We start from the raw sequence: 21,192 nt of genomic DNA, 5'->3' as shown, positions 1-21,192 counted from the left end.
TGCTGGAATAGGATTTACTATCCTTTTGCGTCTGTCACTAACGCCCTGCAATCGCGAGTTAGGAGCTCGTCACAGTCATTCAATCATTGAATCCTACTCGGAATACCACAGACAAGGTTTAGACCTTCCGGATTCTCTTGAATGCCGCCATCATTCTAGCTTACGCCACGAAGATTCTGGTTAGGAGATCTAAGAGATACTCATTCTAGCTTATTTCATGTAGAACAGAAGTGTTTGTCAGGCACGCGTTCATAAGGGAGAAGGATGATGAGCGTCACACATAATCATCACCTTCATCATGTTCTTGGGTGCGAATGGATATCTTAGAAGAGAAATAAGAAGATTTGAATAGAAAAGAGTAGTACTTTGCATTAATCTTTGAGGAACAGCAGAGCTCCACACCTTAATCTATGGAGTGTAGAAACTCTACCGTATGAAAATACATAAGTGAAGGTCCAGGCATGGCCGAGATGGCCAGCCCCCTAAAACGTGATCAAAGGATCATAAGGTAATCCAAAGATGTTCAAAAGATACCTAATACAGTAGTAAAAGGTCCTATTTATAATAAACTAGCTACTAGGGTTTACATGAGTAAGTAATTGATGCATAAATCCACTTCCGGGGCCCACTTGGTGTGTGTTTGGGCTGAGCCTGAGTGTTGCACGTGCAGAGGCCATTTGTGGAGTTGAACGCCAGTTTCTGTGCCAGTTTGGGCGTTCAACTCTGGTTTTCGATTCTTTTCTGGCGCTGGACGCCAGATTTGGGCAGAAGGCTGGCGTTGAACGCCAGTTTACATCGTCAATTCTTGGCCAAAGTATGGACTATTATATATTGCTGGAAAGCCCTGGATGTCTACTTTCCAACGCAATTAAAAGCGTGTCATTTCGAGTTCTGTAGCTCCCGAAATTCTACTTTGAGTGCAAGGAGGTCAGAATCCAACAGCATCAGCAGTCCTTCTTGAACCTCTGAATCTGATTTTTGCTCAAGTCCCTCAATTTCAGCCAGAAAATACCTGAAATCACAGAAAAACACACAAACTCATAGTAAAGTCCAGAAATGTGAATTTAACATAAAAACTAATGAAAACATCCCTAAAAGTAACTAGATCCTATTAAAAACATACTAAAAACAATGCAAAAAAGCGTATAAATTATCCGCTCATCAAGCAACAATTTAAGTTTGGTGTTGTGATGAGCGGATAATTTATACGCTTTTTGGCATTGTTTTTAGTATGTTTTTAGTAGGATCTAGTTACTTTTAGGGATGTTTTTATTAGTTTTTATGTTAAATTCACATTTCTGGACTTTACTATGAGTTTGTGTGTTTTTCTGTGATTTCAGGTATTTTCTGGCTGAAATTGAGGGACTTGAGCAAAAATCAGATTCAGAGGTTGAAGAAGGACTGCTGATGCTGTTGGATTCTGACCTCCCTGCACTCAAAGTGGATTTTCTGGAGCTACAGAACTCCAAATGGCACGCTCTCAACGGCGTTGGAAAGTAGACATCCAGGGATTTCCAGCAATATATAATAGCCCATACTGTGCCCATGTTTAGACGATGCAAAAGGGCGTTGAACGCCAGTTCTATGCTGCAGTCTGGAGTTAAACGCTAGAAACACGTCACGAACCAGAGTTGAACGCCAAAAACACGTTACAACTTGGCGTTCAACTCCAAAGGAAGCCTCTGCACGTGTAAACTTCAAGCTCAGCCCAAGCACACACCAAGTGGGCCCCATAAGTGGATTTATGCATCAATTACTTACTTCTGTAAACCCTAGTAGCTAGTCTAGTATAAATAGTACTTTTTACTATTGTATCTTCGGATCTTTTTGAAACATCTTTGGATTATCTTTTGATCCATTGATCACGTTTGGGGGCTGGCCATTCGGCCATGCCTGAACCTTCATCACTTATGTATTTTCAACGGTAGAGTTTCTGCATTCCATAGATTAAGGTGTGGAGCTCTGTTGTTCCTCATGATTTAATGCAAAGTACTACTGTTTTTCTATTCAATTCATCTTATTCCGCTTCTAAATTATCCATTCGCACCCAAGAACATGATGAATGTGATGATTATGAGACGCTCATCATCATTCTCACTTATGAACGCGTGCCTGACAAACACTTCCGTTCTACATGCAACCAAGCTAGAATGAATATCTCTTAAATATCTAATACAGAGGATCGAGTCCGAGATATTAGAATCTTCGTGGTATAAGTTAGAACCCATGGACCGCCATTCCTGAGATCTGGAAAGTCTAAACCTTGTCTGTGGTATTCCGAGTAGGATCTGGAAAGGGATGGCTGTGAGGAACTTCAAACTCGCGAGTGCTGGGCGTAGTGACAGACGCAAAAGGAGGGTGAACCCTATTCCAGTATGATCGAGAACCTCCAGATGATTAGCCGTGCCGTGACAGAGCATTTGGACCTTTTTCACAGAGAGGATGGGATGTAGCCATTGACAACGGTGATGCCCTATATAAAGCTTGCCATGGAAAGGAGTAGGAATGATTGGATGAAGACAGCAGGAAAGCAGATGTTCAGAGGAACAAAAGCATCTCTATACGCTTATCTAAAATTCTCACCAATGAATTACATAAGTATTTCTATCTTTATTTTCTGTTTATTTATTATCATTATTCGAAAACTCCATAACCATTTAATATCCGCCTGACTGAGATTTACAAGGTGACCATAGCTTGCGTCATACCAACGATCTCCGTGGGATCGACCCTTACTCACGTAAGGTTTTATTACTTGGACGACCCAGTGAACTTGCTGGTTTGTTGTATCGAAGTTGTGATAAACTATAAATTAAGATTAGAGCACCAAGTTTTTGGAGCCATTACTGATGACATGTCACCATGTCATGTTTTTCTATGCTTTTTCATACAAGAAATTTATGATTAGTGCTTAAATATTGCATTCTTTGGTGCTTAAATGGTATATTTCTTTGATCTTTTGATTTGATAAACTTTGTAGGAAATAAGAAGAAAAAGAAGCAAAAAGAGCACAAAATAAGCTAAAAAGAAGAAAAGAGGAATTTTGGGCACACTTTGAAGTTGGAGCACACTTTGGAGGCTTAGGCCACGCTTCTAAAAGCGTGACCCATGACCAAATCAAGGAAGAGAAGCGTGGCCCAAAGGAAGAAAAGCGTGGCTCAAAACAAAGAGCAAGAGAGGACAAAAAAGCTTGAGCTAAAGTTTGCCTCAAACTTTAGCTCAAACTTTTGGAGGAGCTTGACTACACCCTGGAGGGAGCAAAAGCTTGCGCCAACGTTTGCCTCAAGCTTTTTGGCAAACGTTGGCGCCACACCAACACACCCAGGGGAGAAAAAGCTTGCGCCAACGTTTGCCTCAAGCTTTTTGGCAAACGTTGGCGCCACAAGGCATATAAGGGGTATACTTCCAACAAGAACAACTTGAGCTACAGAGCTCCAAATGAGGTGATTCAAAAAGCAATGGAAAGTAGGAATCAAGAGCTTTCCAGGCATATATGGCACTGCATGGTGGACACAAGAATTGAGGGAGAAAACTGTCTCACAATATGCATAAACGAACATGGTGGCAACCTGCAGTGAGGCCAACTGACCTCTGCACCTTCGACGGAGTATAACTCGAGCTGTAGAGCTCCAAATGATGTTCTTCCAACGGCATTGGAAAGTAGACATCCAGGGCTTTCCAACAATGTTTAATAGTATGGGATGGACAATATGTTTGAGCCTCCAGAACCGGCGTTTTCGACCACGTTTGAGGCAAACTTTACCTCAAACGCTGCACACCAAGGCCAGCGACCTTGTCCTCTTCAAATGAGCATAACTTGAGTTGTAGATGTCCAATTAAGGTGATTCCAATTGGGTTAGAAAGCTGACATTCAGAGATTTCTAACCATATATAATAGTCTATAGTGGGCATGAAATTTGCAATATTAACAAGCAGACAAAGTAGTACCCCAACATGCATGCGAGAAGGCCCAACGTTTGGCTAAAAGTTTGACCCCAAACTTTGGCTCAAACGTTGGTAGCAGCAAGAATGGGGCAGCTGGTGTAAAAAGTTTGAGTAAAAGTTTGCCTCAAACTTTTACTCAAACTTTTACTCAAGCTTTTATGATTCATGGCCCGGTTCACAATGGGTTTCTCTCTAACTCCAAGAGCAATCAACAGAGGCTTTTGTCAACCCAATTCCATCAAGAGCAAGGGCCCAATTGACACCACTCAAAGGCACAAGAGATAGTTAGAATAGAAATTTCATTTTAATTGTAATTTGTTTTGAATTTCATTTTTATTTTGTAAAAAGCCTATATAAGGCATCATTTTCATCATAGAAAGGAGGCTGGCTCCACTAGGGAGCATTAGGATTGGAGAGCTTTCCCTCTTCTAGTTTTTCTTTCTTTGAATTTGAATCTTGGATTGAGGGGAGAAGGAATTCTGTTTCCCTCTCGGTCTAAGATTTCTCTTGTTCTTCTTCTGCTATTTTAATTTCTCCTCTACTACAAGTTCCTTTGCTGCAAGTTTACAATTTAATTTACATTGAGCTTGATTTTGATCTTTGGTTCTCATTGCTTTCTGTTCTCATTGAATTCAATTTACTTTCAAGCAATTTAATTCTTCTGCAAGTGCTCTGCATTTTACATTTCTGTTCATGATCTGATTTACTTTTCCTGCAAGTTTAATTTTCTCTAAGCTTTGATCTATTGCTCTCTTTAATTTCCAGCACCCACTCTCCTTTACAATTAATGCAATTTACATTTCTTGCAATTTAAGTTTCAGCTATTTTACTTTCTTGTTCTTTAAGTTACTGTCCAATTTACTTTCTGCACTTTATAATTCCTGCAAATTTACATTCTGTTGGCTTCAATTGTCACTCAAATCACTCAATGTTAGCTTGACTAAACTAATCACCCACTAAAGTTGCTTGATCCATCAATCCCTGCGGGATCGACCTCACTCACGTGAGTTTTATTACTTGATGCGACCCGGTGCACTTGCCGGTGAGTTTTGTGTCGGATCGTTTTCCGCACATCAAGTTTTTGGCACCGTTGCTGGGGATTGATTTAGATCAACAATGATTAAGTGGGTGAGAGGTCTAGATCAAGCATTTTCTTTATTTTTGTTCTCTGTTCTAAGTTGAAACCAAGGTGTTTGAGTTATTGCCTCACTAAGAAATTCATCTCTGAGATATGAATTTCAATTTTCCTTGGTGTTGTGTTTTACAAAATTCAAATGGAGTTCAACTCATCTTATGATCAAACAAATTTTATGGGATATTACCCACCATCACCAATCTCTAATGGTGGCTGGGAATATCACCAAGAGAATACACATTCTGAGCACTCCAATTCATGGAGACTTGCTTCAGAGACACAAGATGAGCAAAAAATTCATATGGGATACCAACCACCACCACAAAATGATTCATATCATTATCCTCATGGTGGATGGAAGCATCACCAAAGAATGGAAGAGCATCCACCCTCACGTCCCAGTCTCTCATTTGAAATTTCTTCATCACTTGATTATGCCTCAACACAAAGTTTCCTCCAAAATCCATACAAGTTACCCCATCAATCACACAATTCATTCCATATCCATCAACACAACTTCACCACAACACATCCATGTCACCAAAATTACTCTCAACCTTCATCTCTTGAACCAACAGATGAGGATTACCTCCAAGCCATTGAAATACACAGAAAACTCGTGGAAAGATACACAAAATCCCCATCCTGGAAAGAATTCGTATTCAAGAAGATGAATGAGTCCTCAGAGCAATCAAGGGGGAACTTAGAACCATCAAATAGTGAAGATGAAGACCAATTTGTGAGTGAGGAAGTGGAAAAACAAGATGAGGAGGCTACTGCATCACGTGAACTTTCAATGAAGAATGAGGTGGTTAAAAATGAAACTACACTTGAGATGACAAAGGAACATGAAGAATCACAACTCTCACAAATTTCCCTGACCCAAAAACTCTCGACAATTGAATCTGTGATTGAAAAATATGAAGAGGAGATGAAGAAATGTTGGGAAGATCAACAAACCTCCTCAATGAAAAAGCTATTAAGTCAAATGTTGGGTGCAAGGGAGGAAGTGGAAGAGCATGAAAGTAAGGAAGTCATTCCAGAGAATTCACACTCAAGTGAAGCAGAAAATCACATGAAGGAAGGGCTCATGGAACCACCAATACAAGAGGCTCTTAATGAAGAAATCACTCCAATAATCACACAGCAACCATGTCTTGACATCCAAGAAGTGAAGGCAATTGACAAAAGCACCAAGAAGAGGATTGTGACTAAGACACCAAGGACAACATTCATGAGAAGGTCAACTGCAAACAATCCTCCTCCTGATCCAGCAAGCAAGATCAATCAAACCAATTTCACAAGGAAGCTTGTTGAAAGGAGACCAAGACAGGGGACAACAACTGAAACTTCTCCCCTCTTGGAGTCATTCCTCTTAACAAACTGGAAGAAGAGGAAGAAAGTGAAGAACAACATGTCAAGCTAATGACACTAAAAGAGCACTTGTTGGGAGGTAACCCAACCGTAGGTAACATTTCTTATCTGCATTATTTTCTTTCTTTGCTTTGTTTAAATTCAATAAATTGGCATATGGTTACATTCTAAGTTTGGTGTTGCCCTGCAACAAACTGTTTTCCATCTTCATGGATGATTGCATCAATTTTACATGAAAGTGACACACCAAGATTCTATGTTTGGTGTGCCACCTATTTTTCTATGCAAATCATTCAGCAACACCACTTGTCTGCATAACCATAATGTCTTTGCAGTGTTAATTTTCTTTTAGTTTGATATTGTGTTACTCTGTTTACTTTAGTTAATTCTTTGTTTTTAATGCTTTCATTTTAGTTTGCTTATTTACTGTGTTTGTTAATACATTACCAAGAGAGCTTTATACATGACAGATTCTTGGCTTGGTGATTGTATTCAACATATAACAGTTTCTTTCGTTTAGTTTTATTTCAAATAAATTGACATGTGGTTGCATTCTAAGTTTGGTGTTGCTATGCAACAAAATTTGGTTCTAATCCTTACAAGATACTTGCATCAATTCTAAGTGAAAGTGTCACACTAAGTTTGGTGTGCCACTTATTCTTTATGCAAAGGATTATGCTCACCTTCTTAAGTTTGCAATCACAATGTCTCTGTCTCTTGTGCCTTGATTATTATCTTTAATTTTGCTTGCTTAGAGCACATGTACTACTAACTTTTTATTGTGTAAGACATTCATGATCCATCTTAGCCCCATAGCCATGGTTCTAATTGTTGCTTAAGGATGAGCAAGCATTCTGAGTTTGGCAAGGGAAGGAGGAAGAATAGAGGAAAAAGGACAACAATAATGAAGATGAACTACAAGGTTGTAGAGTTCCTTTTTTCCTCATTTGTTTCCAGCACTTAAATTGCATGATTGTCTTCATCCTTTCTGTTTACATGTGTGTATGAATAAAGCATAACTTTTGAATCTTGATTTGCAATATGGTGCTGTGTCATTATGATTACCAACTTGAGTTTTGTGAATTCAAAAGCAACAAAGTATCATGATCATAAACAAACAAGGCATTAAAGAAGATTTTAGCATGTGCATAAAAGTATTGGAAAGCTAGTATGTTTGATTGTTGCTTAATTGCATTGGATTTTATTTAATTGAAGTTTTCATCTAGGACATTTTGTGAAATCTTTTGAAAATCATGAAAACCTTGAAGAGGCAAATACAATTAAAGCAAGAAAAGAAAAAGGGAAAGAATGAGAAAGCTGAAGGCTCTGAGTACCAATGGCAATTCATTTGTTAAGTACTTGTGGTGTTTATGTATCAAGCCAAATGCTTGAAAACAAAACACTTAGAAGTCAAGGTTAGGCTCAAAGTGCAAAAGCACTCCCTCAAAGCTCAAGGCTCTGAGCATCAATGATTAGAGAGTCAAGAAAAGAAAAGAAAAATGAGCTTAATGAAGTCCTCTAATCAAATGCTTGTGGTGCTTATGTATCAAGTGGTAATACTTGAAAACAAAGCATTTAGAAGTCGTAGCTTTGTTATCAACTCATGGGGCAAAGCACCCAAAAGGAGAAGCTAATAAGAAAATCAAAAGCTTGTTTCAAGGAAGAAATATAAAGAAAAGATTTCATAAAATGAGCTAAATAGAAGCATCAATCATTTACAATTCTTTTGTGATTGTAGCACGCATAGAAAACTAGCTCGCCATGAACATTGAGTTGCTATTCTTCTTACCTTGGATTGTCAATCTTTAAATGCATGATTCTTTTCTTGCTTGGGGACAAGCAAGGTTTAAGTTTGGTGTTGTGATGACATGTCACCATGTCATGTTTTTCTATGCTTTTTCATACAAGAAATTTATGATTAGTGTTTAAATATTGCATTCTTTAGTGCTTAAATGGTATATTTCTTTGATCTTTTGATTTGATAAACTTTGTAGGAAATAAGAAAAAAAAAGAAGCAAAAAGAGCACAAAATAAGCTAAAAAGAAGAAAAGAGGAATTTTGGGCACACTTTGAAGTTGGAGCACACTTTGGAGGCTTAGGCCACGCTTCTAAAAGCGTGACCCATGACCAAATCAAGGAAGAGAAGCGTGGCCCAAAGGAAGAAAAGCGTGGCTCAAAACAAAGAGCAAGAGAGGACAAAAAAGCTTGAGCTAAAGTTTGCCTCAAACTTTAGCTCAAACTTTTGGAGGAGCTTGACTACACCCTGGAGGGAGCAAAAGCTTGCGCCAACGTTTGCCTCAAGCTTTTTGGCAAACGTTGGCACCACAAAACAAACACCCTGGAGGAAAAAGCTTGCGCCAACGTTTGCCTCAAGCTTTTTGGCAAACGTTGGCGCCACACACCACAACAGCCTAAAGGGGTATACTTCCAACAAGAATAACTTGAGCTATAGAGCTCCAAATGAGGTGATTCAAAAAGCAATGGAAAGTAGGAATCGAGAGCTTTCCAAGCATATATGGCACTGCATGGTGGACACTAAAATTGAGGGAGAAAACTGCCCCGTAATGTGCATAAACGAACATGGTGGCAACCTGCAGTGAGGCCAACTAACCTCTGCACCTTCGACGGAGTATAACTCGAGCTGTAGAGCTCCAAATGATGCGCTTCCAACGGCATTGGAAAGTAGACATTCAGGGCTTTCCAACAATATATAATAGTATGGAATGGACAATATGTTTGAGCCTCCAGAACTGGCGTTTTCGACCACGTTTGAGGCAAACTTTACCTCAAACGCTGCACACCAAAGCCAGCGACCTTGTCCTCTTCAAATGAGCATAACTTGAGTTGTAGATGTCCAATTGAGGTGATTTTAGTTGGGTTAGAAAGCTGACATTCAGAGCTTTCTAACCTGATATAATAGTCTATAGTGGGCATGAAATTTGCAACGTTGACAAGCAGACAAAGTAGTACCCCAACATGCATGCAAGAAGGCCCAACGTTTGGCTAAAAGTTTGACCTCAAACTTTAGCCCAAACGTTGGTAGCAGAAAATGAGGGCAGCTGGTATAAAAAGTTTGAGTAAAAGTTTGCCTCAAACTTTTACTCAAACTTTTACTCAAACTTTTATGATTCATGGCCCGGTTCACAATGGGTTTCTCTCCAACTCCAAGAGCAATCAACAGAGGCTTTTGTCAACCCAATTCCATCAAGAGCAAGGGCCCAATTGACACCACTCAAAGGCACAAGAGATAGTTAGAATAGAAATTTCATTTTAATTATAATTTGTTTTGAATTTCATTTTCATTTTGTAAAAATACCTATAAATAGGCATCTGTTTCATTTTATAGGGGAGGCGAGCTCTACTAGGGAGCATTAGGAATACATAACTCTCTCTCTTTAGTGTTTCTTTTTGTTTTAAATCTTGGGTTGAGAATTGAAAAAAATTCTGTTTCAATCTCACCTTGAGAATTCTCTCTGTTTTCTTCTTCTGCAATTTTAATGTCTCCTCTACTACAAGTTCCTTTGCTGCAAGTTTACAATTTAATTTACATTGAGCTTGATTTTGATCTTTGGTTCTCATTGCTTTCTGTTCTCACTGAATTCAATTTACATTCAAGCAATTTAATTCTTCTGCAAGTGCTCTGCATTTTACATTTCTGTTCATGATCTGATTTACTTTTCCTGCAAGTTTAATTTTCTCTAAGCTTTGATCTATTGCTCTCTTTAATTTCCAGCACCCACTTCCCTTTACATTTAATGCAATTTTACTTTTCTTGCAATTTAAGATTCTTGCAATTTACATTTCTTGCTCTTAAAGTTACTTGCCAATTTACATTCTGCAACTTTAAATTCATTGTCCTTTACTTCCTGTTGGTTACAATTTCACTCAATTCACATCAATGTTAGCTTGACTAAACTAATCATCCACTAAAGTTGCTTGATCCATCAATCCCTGTGGGATCGACCTCACTCACGTGAGTTTTATTACTTGATGCGACCCGGTGCACTTGCCGGTTAGATTTGTGTGTTTTGGAAAAATTCGTTTTTCCACAAAAATACACATCAATTACCAGGGATCACAATTTCGTGCACCAATGGCCAGCCCCCTAAACGTGATCTCAGAACATAAAATTAGTCAAAGACTAACCAGAGATATAAATACAATAGTAAAAACACACAATCTCCTAGTAAAGTCCAGAAATGTGATTTTTAAATAAAAACTAATAAAAATATACTAAAAACTATGTAAAAACAATGCCAAAAAGCGTATAAATTATCCGCTCATCACAACACCAAACTTAAATTGTTGCTTGTCCCCAAGCAACTGAAAATCAAATAGGATAAAAAGAAGAGAATATACTATAAATTCCAAATATCAATGAAACTTAGCTCCAATTAGATGAGCGGGACTAGTAGCTTTTTGCCTCTGAACAGTTTTGGCATCTCACTTTATCCTTTGAAGTTCAGAATGATTGGCATCTATGGGAACTCAGAATTCAGATAGTGTTATTGATTCTCCTAGTTCAGTATGTTGATTCTTGAACACAGCTACTTTATGAGTCTTGGCCGTGGCCCTAAGCACTTTGTTTTCCAGTATTACCACCGGATACATAAATGCCACAGACACATATTTGGGTGAACCTTTTCAGATCGTGACTCAGCTTTGCTAAAGTCCCCAATTAGAGGTATCCAGGGTTCTTAGGCACACTCTGTTTTTGCTTTTGACCTCGACTTTAACCGCTCAGCCTCAAGCTTTTCACTTGACACCTTCACGCCACAAGCACATGGTTAGGGACAGCTTGGTTTAGCCGCTTAGGCCAGGATTTTATTCCTTTGGGCCCTCCTATCCACTGATGCTCAAAGCCTTGGATCCTTTTTATTACCCTTGCCTTTTGGTTTTAAGGGCTATTGACTTTTTCTGCTTGCTTCTTTTTTTTTGTTTTCCTTTTTTTTCGCAAGTTTTCTCTATTCACTACTTTTTCTTGCTTCAAGAATCATTTTTATGATTTTTCAGATCATCAAATAACATTTTTCCTTTTTCACCATCCTTTCAAGAGCCAACAATTTTAACATTCATAGACAACAAATTCAAAAGACATATGCACTGTTCAAGCATTCATTCAGAAAACAAAAAGTATTGTCACCACATCAAGATAATTAAACTAATTTCAAGGATGAATTCGAAAACCATGTACTTCTTGTTCTTTTGTTTTTAGAACTTTTTTCAATTAAGAGAGGTGATGGATTCATAGGACATTCATAGCTCATAGACACTTAAACACTAATGATCATATAATAAAGACACAAACATAAATAAAACATAAGGCTCAAGAACCGAAAAACAGGAAAATAAGAACAAGGAGATTAAGGAACGGGTCCACCTTAGTGAGGGTGGCGTCTTCCTCTTCTTGAAGAACCAATGGTGCTCTTGAGCTCCTCTATGTCTCTTCCTTGTCTTTGTTGCTCCTCCCTCATAGCTCTTTGATCTTCTCTAATCTCATGGAGAATGATGGAGTGCTCTTAGTGTTCCATCCTTAGTTGTCCCATGTTGGAACTTAATTCTCCTAGGAAGGTGTTGAGGAAAATGTATCCCTTGAGGTATCTCAGGGATTTCTTGGTCAGGGAATTCCTCATGCTCTTGTTGAGGTCCATGAGTGGGCTCTCTTGTTGTGCAGTTAAATGCTCTACTACTGAGCTATGGACCCTTGAGATGAATCTCTCCATCTTCCATGACTCGAAGGTGGAAGCTTTTGTCTTCCCTTTCCTCTTTCTAGAGGTTTCTCCGGCCTTAGGTGCCATTGATGGTTATGGAAAAACAAAAAGCAATGCTTTTACCATACAAAACTTAAAAGGTTTTCTCGTCCTCGAGCAAAAGAAGAAAGAAAGAAGGGAAAGAAGAAGAGGTGGGGTAGGTGGGGATCCTGTGGGGTCCACAGATCCAGAGGGGTCAAGGACTTATCATCCCTGCTCCATTTAGGCATGCAAACGCCCTTAGAATGCATGTCTGGCGTTAAACACCAGCTTGTTGCTTGTTTCTGGCGTTAAACGCCAACTCCATGCTCTGTTCTGGCATTAAACGCCAGTCTGGTGCTTGTTTCTGGCATTTAACTTCAGCTTGATGCTTCTTTCTGGCATTAAATGCTAGTTTGATGCTTCTTACTAGCGTTTAAATGCCAGTAAGATCTTCCTCCAGGGTGAGCTGTTTTTAATGCTGTTTTCATTCTGTTTTTGATTTTTCAGTAGTTTTTGTGACTTCACATGATCATCAACCTAAAGAAAACATAAAATAGCAATGGAAAATAAATAGATATAATTAAATAACATTGGGTTGCCTCCCAACAAGCGCTTCTTTAATATCAATAGCTTGACAGTGAGCTCTCATGGAGCCTCACAGATGTTCAGAGCATTGTTGGGACCTCCCAACACCAAATTAGAGTTTGAATGTGGGGGTTCAACACCAAACTTAGAGTTTGGTTGTGGCCTCCCAACACCAAACTTAGAGTTTGACTGTGGGGGCTTTGGTTGACTCTGCAGTGAGAGAAGCTTTTCATGCTTCCTCTCCATGGTTACAGAAGGAGAACCTTGAGTCTTAAATACAAGGTAGTCCTTATTCAGTTGAAGGACCAACTCTCCTCTATCCACATCAATCGCAGCTTTTGCTGTCGCGTGGAAGGGTCTTCCAAGGATGATGGATTCATCACCATCCTTCCCAGTGTCTAGGATTATGAAATCAGCAGGGATGTAAAGGCCTTCACCCTTTACTAACAAGTCCTCTACTAATCCATAAGCCTGTTTTATTGATTTATCTGCCATCTCTAGTGAGATTCTTGTAGCTTGTACCTCATAGATTCCCATTTTCTCTATTACAGAGAGTGGCATGAGGTTTATCCCTGACCCAAGGTCACACAAAGCCTTTTTTTTAAGGTCATGGTGCCTATGGTACAAGGTATGAAGAACTTTTCGGGATCCGGTTTGTTCTGAGGCAATATCTGCCTTATCAATGCACTTAGTTCATTGGTGAACAAGGAGGGTTCATCCTCCCAAGTCTCATTACCAAATAAACTGGCATTCAACTTTATGATGGCTCCTAGATATTTAGCAACCTGCTCTTCAATGATGGCTTCATCATCTTCAGAGGAAGAATAGTCATCAGAGCTCATAAATAGTAAAAGGAGGTTCAATGGAATCTCTATGGTCTCTAGATGAGCCTCAGATTCCTTTGGTTCCTCAAAGGGAAACTCCTTATTGGTTAGTGAACGTCCCAGGAGGTCTTCCTCACTAGGATTCACGTTCTCCTCTTCCTCTCTGGGTTCGGCGACACCAAGTAAGGTTATGGCCTTGCACTCTCTTTTTAGATTCTCTTCTGTATTGTTTGGGAGAGTACTAGGAGGAGTTTCAGTGACTCTTTTACTCAGCTGGCCCACTTGTGCCTCCAAATTTCTAATGGAGGACCTTGTTTCATTCATGAAACTTAGAGTGGCCTTAGATAGATCAGAGACTATATTTGCTAAGCTAGATGGATTCTGCTCAGAATTCTCTGTCTGTTGCTGAGAGGGTGGTGGAAAAGGCTTGCTATTGCTAAATCTGTTTCTTCCACCATTATTAAAGCCTTGTTGAGGCTTTTGTTGATCCTTCCACGATAAATTTGGATGATTTCTCCATGAGGGATTATAGGTGTTTCCATAGGGTTTTCCCATCTAATTCACCTCTGCGATTGCAGGGTTCTCAGGATCATAAGCTTCTTCTTCAGAAGATGCTTCTTTAGTACTATTGGATGCAGCTTGCAATCCATTCAGACTCTGAGAAATTATATTGACTTGCTGAGTCAATATTTTGTTCTGAGCCAATATGGCATTCAGAGTATCAATTTCAAAAACTCTCTTCCTCTGAGGCGTCCCATTACTCACAGGATTCCTTTCAGAAGTGTACATGAACTGGTTATTTGCAACCATGTCAATGAGTTCCTGAGCTTCTGCAGGAATTTTCTTTAGGTGAATAGATCCACCTGTAGAATGGTCCAATGACATCTTTGATAATTCAGACAAACCATCATAGAATATATCCAGGATGGTCCATTCTGAAAGCATGTCAGAAGGACACTTTTTTGGTCAGTTGCTTGTATCTCTCCCAAGCTTCATAGAGAGATTCACCTTCTTTATATTTGAAGATTTGAACATCCACTCTAAGTTTGCTAGGATTTTGAGGAGGAAAGAACTTGGCTAAGAAATCCGTGACCAGCTTATCCCAAGAGTTTAGGCTATCTTTGGGTTGAGAGTCCAACCATATTCTAGCTCTGTCTCTTACAGCAAACGGGAAAAGCATAAGCCTGTAGACCTCGGGATCAACCCCATTGGTCTTAACAGTATCACAGATCTGCAAGAATTCAGTTAAGAACTGAAAAGGATCTTCAGATGGAAGTCCATGAAACTTGCAATTCTGTTGCATCAGAGAAACTAATTGAGGCTTTAGCTCAAAATTGTTTGCTCTAATGGCAGGGATTAAGATGCTCCTTTCATGGAAATTGGAAATTGGTGCAGTAAAGTCACCAAGCATCTTCCTTGCACCTCCACCATTGTTATTGGTTTCGGCCATCTCTACTTCTTTTACGAAAATTTCAGTAAAGTTCTCTTCAGAGTGTTGTGTTTTAGCTTCTCTTAGCTTCCTCTTCTGAGTCCTTTTAGGTTTCGGATCAGCTTCAACAAGAATGTTCTTATCCTTGCTCCTGCTCATTTGAAAAAGAAGAGAACAGAAAATATGGAATCCTCTATGTCACAGTATAGAGATTCCTTTATGTGAGTAGAAGAAGAGGAGAATAGAAGAATGAGAAGAGAAAAATTCAAAAATTAATTAAAATAAAATAAAAATATTTTGTTTTATTTTAAATATTGATTAGAATTAAAAAATTAAAAAGAGAAATAAAATTAAATTAAAATTTAAAATAATTAGTTAATTAAAAAGAATTTTGAAAAAGGGGGAAGGAGATTTTGAAAATTAGAGCGAGAAAATTAGTTAGGTCATTTTGAAAAAGATATGATTGAAATAGAAAACTTTTAAAATCAAACAAAAAGTCAGGTAGTTAATTGAAAAAGGATTTGAAAATCAAATTTGAAAAGATAGGAAGTTATAATAGATTTTGAAAATTGATTTTTGAAAAAGATATGATTTTGAAATTTAATTTGAAAAATATTTGAAAAAGAAATTTAAAAAGATTTGATTTTGAAAATTAAAGTTGATTACTTGACTAACAAGAAACAAAAAGATATGATTTTAAAATTTAAAGATTGAACCTTTCTTACTAGGCAAGTAACAAACTTAAAATTTTTGAATCAATAACATTAATTGTTAGCATTAATTTTGAAAATATGAAATGGAAATAAGAAAAAGATTTTGAAAATAAATTTTGAAAATTTCGAAATTATGAAAGAAAAAAATGAAAAAGATTTTATTTTTGAAAAAGATTAAAAAAAAGATAGAATTTTAAATTAAAAATTTGATTTGACTCATAAGAAACAATTAAATTTAAAAACTTTTTGACTAAATCAAACCAAATTTTCGAAAATTTATGAGAGAATAAGGGAAAGATATTTTTTTTTTGAATTTTTAATGAAGAAAGAGAAAAACATAAAAAGGATGCAAAATATGAGAATTTAAGATCAAAACACATGATGCATGCAAGAACACCTTGAATGTCAAGATGAATACCAAGAACACTTTGAATGTCAAGATGAACACCAAGAACATGATTTTGAAAATTTTTAAGAAAAGAAAAGCATACAAGACACCAAACTTAAAAATTTTTAATGTTGAGACACTAACAAATTGAAAATGCATATGAGAAACAAGAAAAGATACAAAATAAGGAAATGCAAAGATCAAACAAGAAAATTCATCAAGAACAACTTGAAGATCATGAAGAACATTATGCATGAGTTTTCAAAAATTTTTAGGAAAAATTAGAACATGCAATTGACACCAAACTTAAAATTTGACACTAGACTCAAACAAGAAACACAAAATTATTTTTGGTTTTATGATTTTATAAAATTTTTTTTTTGGTATTTTTTGAAAATTATTTTGAAAAAGAAAATAAGGATATCAAAATTTTTAATAGGAATTCCAGGAATCTTGCAATGTTAGTCTAAAACTCCGGTTCAGGAATTAGACATGGCTTACTAGCCAGCCAAGCTTTCAGTGAAAGCTCCGGTCCAAAACACTAGACATGGCTAATGGCCAGCCAAACTTCAGCATACATAGTTCAAGCATGTGAAGAGGAAGCCTCAGTCCAAAAGAATTTAGACATGCCTTTACAGCCAGCCAGGTTACAACAGATCATGATGAAACTCTAGAATTCATTCTTAAAAATTCTGAAGAACATAGAATAAATTTAAAATTTTTTTTTGAAAATTTTTCGAAAATAAAAAGAATAAAAACAAAAACTTAAAATTAAAATAAAATTACCTAATCTGAGCAACAAGATGAACCGTCAGTTGTCCAAACTCGAACAATCCCTGGCAACGGCGCCAAAAACTTGGTGCACGAAATCGTGATCGTTCATTCCTTGGTAACGGCGCCAAAAACTTAATACGCATGTTCATAATCTTAGTTCTTTGTCACAACTTCGCACAACTAACCAGCAAGTGCACTGGGTCGTCCAAGTAATAAACCTTACGTGAGTAAGGGTCAGTCAAGCGGATTCAATTGGTTTTGGAGATTTGATAATTAAAATATAATTAAAATATAAAATAGGATAGAAATACTTATGTAATTCATTGGTGAGAATTTCGGATAAGTGTATGGAGATGCTTATATTCCTTTTGAACCTCTGCTTTCCTACTGCTTTCATCCAATCATTCATACTCCTTTCCAGGGCAAGCAGTATATTGGGCATCACCGTTGTCAATGGCTACATCCCGTCCTCTCAGTGAAAATGGTCCAAATGCGCTGTCACCACACGACTAATCATCTGTTGGTTCTCGATCATGCTAGAATAGGATCTAGTAATCCTTTTGCGTCTGTCACTACGCCTAGCACTTGCGAGTTTGAAGCTCGTCACAGCCATCCCTTCCCAGATCCTACTCAAAATATCACAGACAAGGTTTAGATTTTCCGGATCTCAAGAATGGCCGCCAATAATTCTAGCCTATACCACGAAGACTCTGATCGTAGATCAGGAGGCTAAGAGATATGCATTCAAGCTTGCTTTCATGTAGAACGGAAGTGCTTGTCAGGCACGCGTTCATAAGTGAGAATGGTGATGAGCGTCACATAATCATCACAATCATCATGTTCTTGTGTGCGAATGAATATCTTAGAGAAGAAATAGGCTTGAGTTGAATAGAAAAACAATAGTACTTTGCATTAATTCATGAGAAACAGCAGAGCTCCACACCTTAATCTATAGTGTGTAGAAACTCTACCGTTGAAAATACATAAGAACAAGGTCAAGGAATGGCTGAATGGCCATCCCCCTAATCGTGATCTCAGAACATAAAATTAGTCAAAGACTAACCAGAGATATAAATACAATAGTAAAAAGTCCTATTTATACTAAACTAGTTACTAGGGTTTACAGAAATGAGTAAATGATGCAGAAATCCACTTCCGGGCCCACTTGGTGTGTGCTTGGGCTGAGTGTTGAAGCTTTCACGTGTAGAGGTCTTCCTTGGAGTTGAACGCCAGTTTGTAACTTGTTTCTGGTGTTGAACTCTGCTTTGCAACTTGTTTCTAGCGTTTAACGCCATAATAGGGCAGAAAGCTAGCGTTAAACGCCAGTTTGCATCATCTAAACTTGGGCAAAGTATAGACTATTATATTATTCTGGAAAGCCCTGGATGTCTACTTTCCAACTCAATTGCGAGTGCACCATTTGGGTTTCTGTAGCTCCAAAAAATCCACTTTGAGTGCAGGGTGGTAAGAATCTAACAGCATCTGTAGTCCTTCTTCAGCCTCTGAATCAGATTTTTGCTCAAGTCCTTCAATTTCAGTCAGAAAAATACACAAACTCCTAGTAAAGTCCAGAAATATGATTTTTAAATAAAAAATAATAAAAATATACTAAAAACTAACTAAAACATACTAAAAACTATGTAAAAACAATGCCAAAAAGCGTATAAATTATCCGCTCATCATCCAGCAAGAAAGATGAATCAAGCCATTTGCAAAAGGAAGCTTGCTGAGGAAAGGCCAAGACAAAGGACATTAGCTGAATCTTCTCCCACCCTTAAGGTCATTTCTCTTAACAAACTGGAAGAAGAGGAAGAAAGTGAACAACATGTCAACCGTAGGTATAAATTCTCTTCTCTGCTTTGTTTTCTTTCTTTGCTTTGTTTAAATTCAATAAATTGGCATATGGTTACGTTCTAAGTTTGGTGTTGCCTTGCAACAAATTGTTTTCAATCTTATTGGATGATTGCATCAATTCTACATGGAAGTGTCACACTAAGATTCTAAGTTTGGTGTGCCACTTATATTTTTTATGCAAGCCATCCAGCAGCATCACTTGTCTGCATAATCATAATGCCTCCGCAAATTTATCTTTCTTTCGGTTTAACATTTTAATTTCCTCTTTGTTTTAGTCATTTCCATGATTTAATGCTTTCTTCTATTAACTGTTTTTGTTAATACATCACCAAGAGATCCTTACTCATGACAGATTCTTGGCTTGGTGATTGTATTCAACATATAACAATTTCATTTGCTTAGTTTTTATTCAAATAAATTGACATAGGATTGCATTCTAAGTTTGGTGTTGCTATGCAACAAAATTTTCTTCCAATCTTTACTGGATACTTGCATTGATTCCAAGTGAAAGTGTCACACTAAGTTTTGTATGCCACTCATTCTTTATGCAATGTATCATGCACACCCTCTTATGTTTGCAATTTCAATGTCTCTGTCTCTTGTGCCTTGATTGTTATCTTTAACTTTGCTTGCTTGAAACACATGTTCTACTAACATTTCATTGTGTAAGACATTCATGATCCATCTTAGCCCCATAGCCATTGTTCTAATTATTGCTTGAGGATGAGCAAGCATTCTAAGTACTTGAAGGAAGTAAATGCAAATAAAGCAAGAAAGAAAAAGGGAAAGAATGAGAAAGCTGAAGGCTCTGAGTACCAATGACAATTTCATTGTTAAGTACTTGTGGTGTTTATGTATCAAGTAAAATGCTTGAAAACAAAACACTTAGAAGTCAATGCTAGGCTCAAGTGAAAATGCACTCCCTCAAAGCTCAACGCTCTGAGCATCAATGATTAGAGAGTCAAGAAAAGAAACAAATGAGCTTAATGAAGTCCACTAATTCAAATGCTTGTGGTGCTTATGTATCAAGTGGTAATACTTGAAAACAAAGCATTTAGAGTCGTGGCTTTGTTATCAACTCATGGGGCAAAGCACCCAAAAGGAAAAGCTAATAAGAAAATCAAAAGCTTGTTTCAAGGAAGAAATATAAGGAAAAGATTTCATAAAATGAGCTAGATAGAAGCATCAATCATTTACATTTCTTTTGTGATTGTAGCATGCATAGAAAACTAGCCTACCATGAACATTGAGTTGCTATTCTTCTTACCTTGGATTATCAATCTTTATTGCATGATTCTTTTCTTTCTTGGGGACAAGCAAGGTTTAAGATTGGTGTTGTGATGACATGTCACCATGTCATGTTTTTCTATGCTTTTTCATACAAGAAATAGATGATTTGTGCTTAAATATTTAATGCTTTTGTACTTAATGGGTATATTTCTTTGATCATTTAATTTTATAAATCTTGTAGGAAATAAGAAGAAAAAGAAGCAAAGAAGCACAAAATAAGCTAAAAAGGAAAAGAAAAGAGCTTTGGGGCACACTTTGAAGTTGGAGCACACTTTGTAGCCTTAGGCCACGCTTTTAAAAGCGTGACCCATGACCAAATCAAGGAAGATTGACAATCAGCACACAAAGCTCGGTTCATGCCAAGAGCCTAGGTTTATCGTGATGCAATTTCAACTTGGAAGCAAGAATTTTCACTAAGTTAAGCTTGGGCACTGACAGCATGACCATGCCTCCTTCAAAGGGCTATAACTTGAGCTACAGATGTCCGATTATTGTGCTTCTAGTTCTGTTGAAAAGCTGACATTCACAGCTTTCCAACAATACATGGCAATCCATATCTGGCTTGAAATTGAGGCACAAGTGAAAGGAATCTTTAAGGACCAAAAAAAAGCAAAAGTAAACCAAAGTGCAACCACCAAGATTCGAAGGGGGAGACACAAGGAAACCAAGGAAGTAGTGCTCTTGTGGAGAGCTTAGAGCTCTTGGTAAGAGCTTTGCCGTGCTCTCTCCCAAAGAAAATGCAAGGAAAATAAGCCAATATGGCTTCACTAGGATTTGAACTTGCGGCCTTCCACTCAAGGCAAGGTGCTACCTCTTTTTGCTTCACAAAGACATTGCTCCCCAAATGCTTTCACCAAGGCTTCAACCTGGAGCCTCACCAAGGAAGTAAGGAGTGCTCAGCTCTTGCCAAGAGCTTAGAGCTCTTATAAGGAGCGCTACCACAAGTGCCAAGGAAACAAGCACCAAGGCTCAGCTCTTGCCAAGAACCGAGCTTGATCCTGGGAGTGTGACCCATAGCCCAAAAATTCAATCAAAATTCCAAATTAATTCAATTCTTCACCAATTGAACCAAGGCCAACTGGACCCGTCTCTCTTCAAATCCAAAGCAAGCAAAGCCCACATCATCACTCAAAGGCACAAGAACAAGTT

Source organism: Arachis hypogaea, chromosome 15 (genome assembly GCF_003086295.3).
Source record: "Arachis hypogaea cultivar Tifrunner chromosome 15, arahy.Tifrunner.gnm2.J5K5, whole genome shotgun sequence".
In the NCBI taxonomy this organism is placed as follows: domain Eukaryota; kingdom Viridiplantae; phylum Streptophyta; class Magnoliopsida; order Fabales; family Fabaceae; genus Arachis; species Arachis hypogaea.
The sequence above is the reverse complement of the archived record's forward strand: the minus strand, read 5'-3'. Positions refer to the sequence as shown.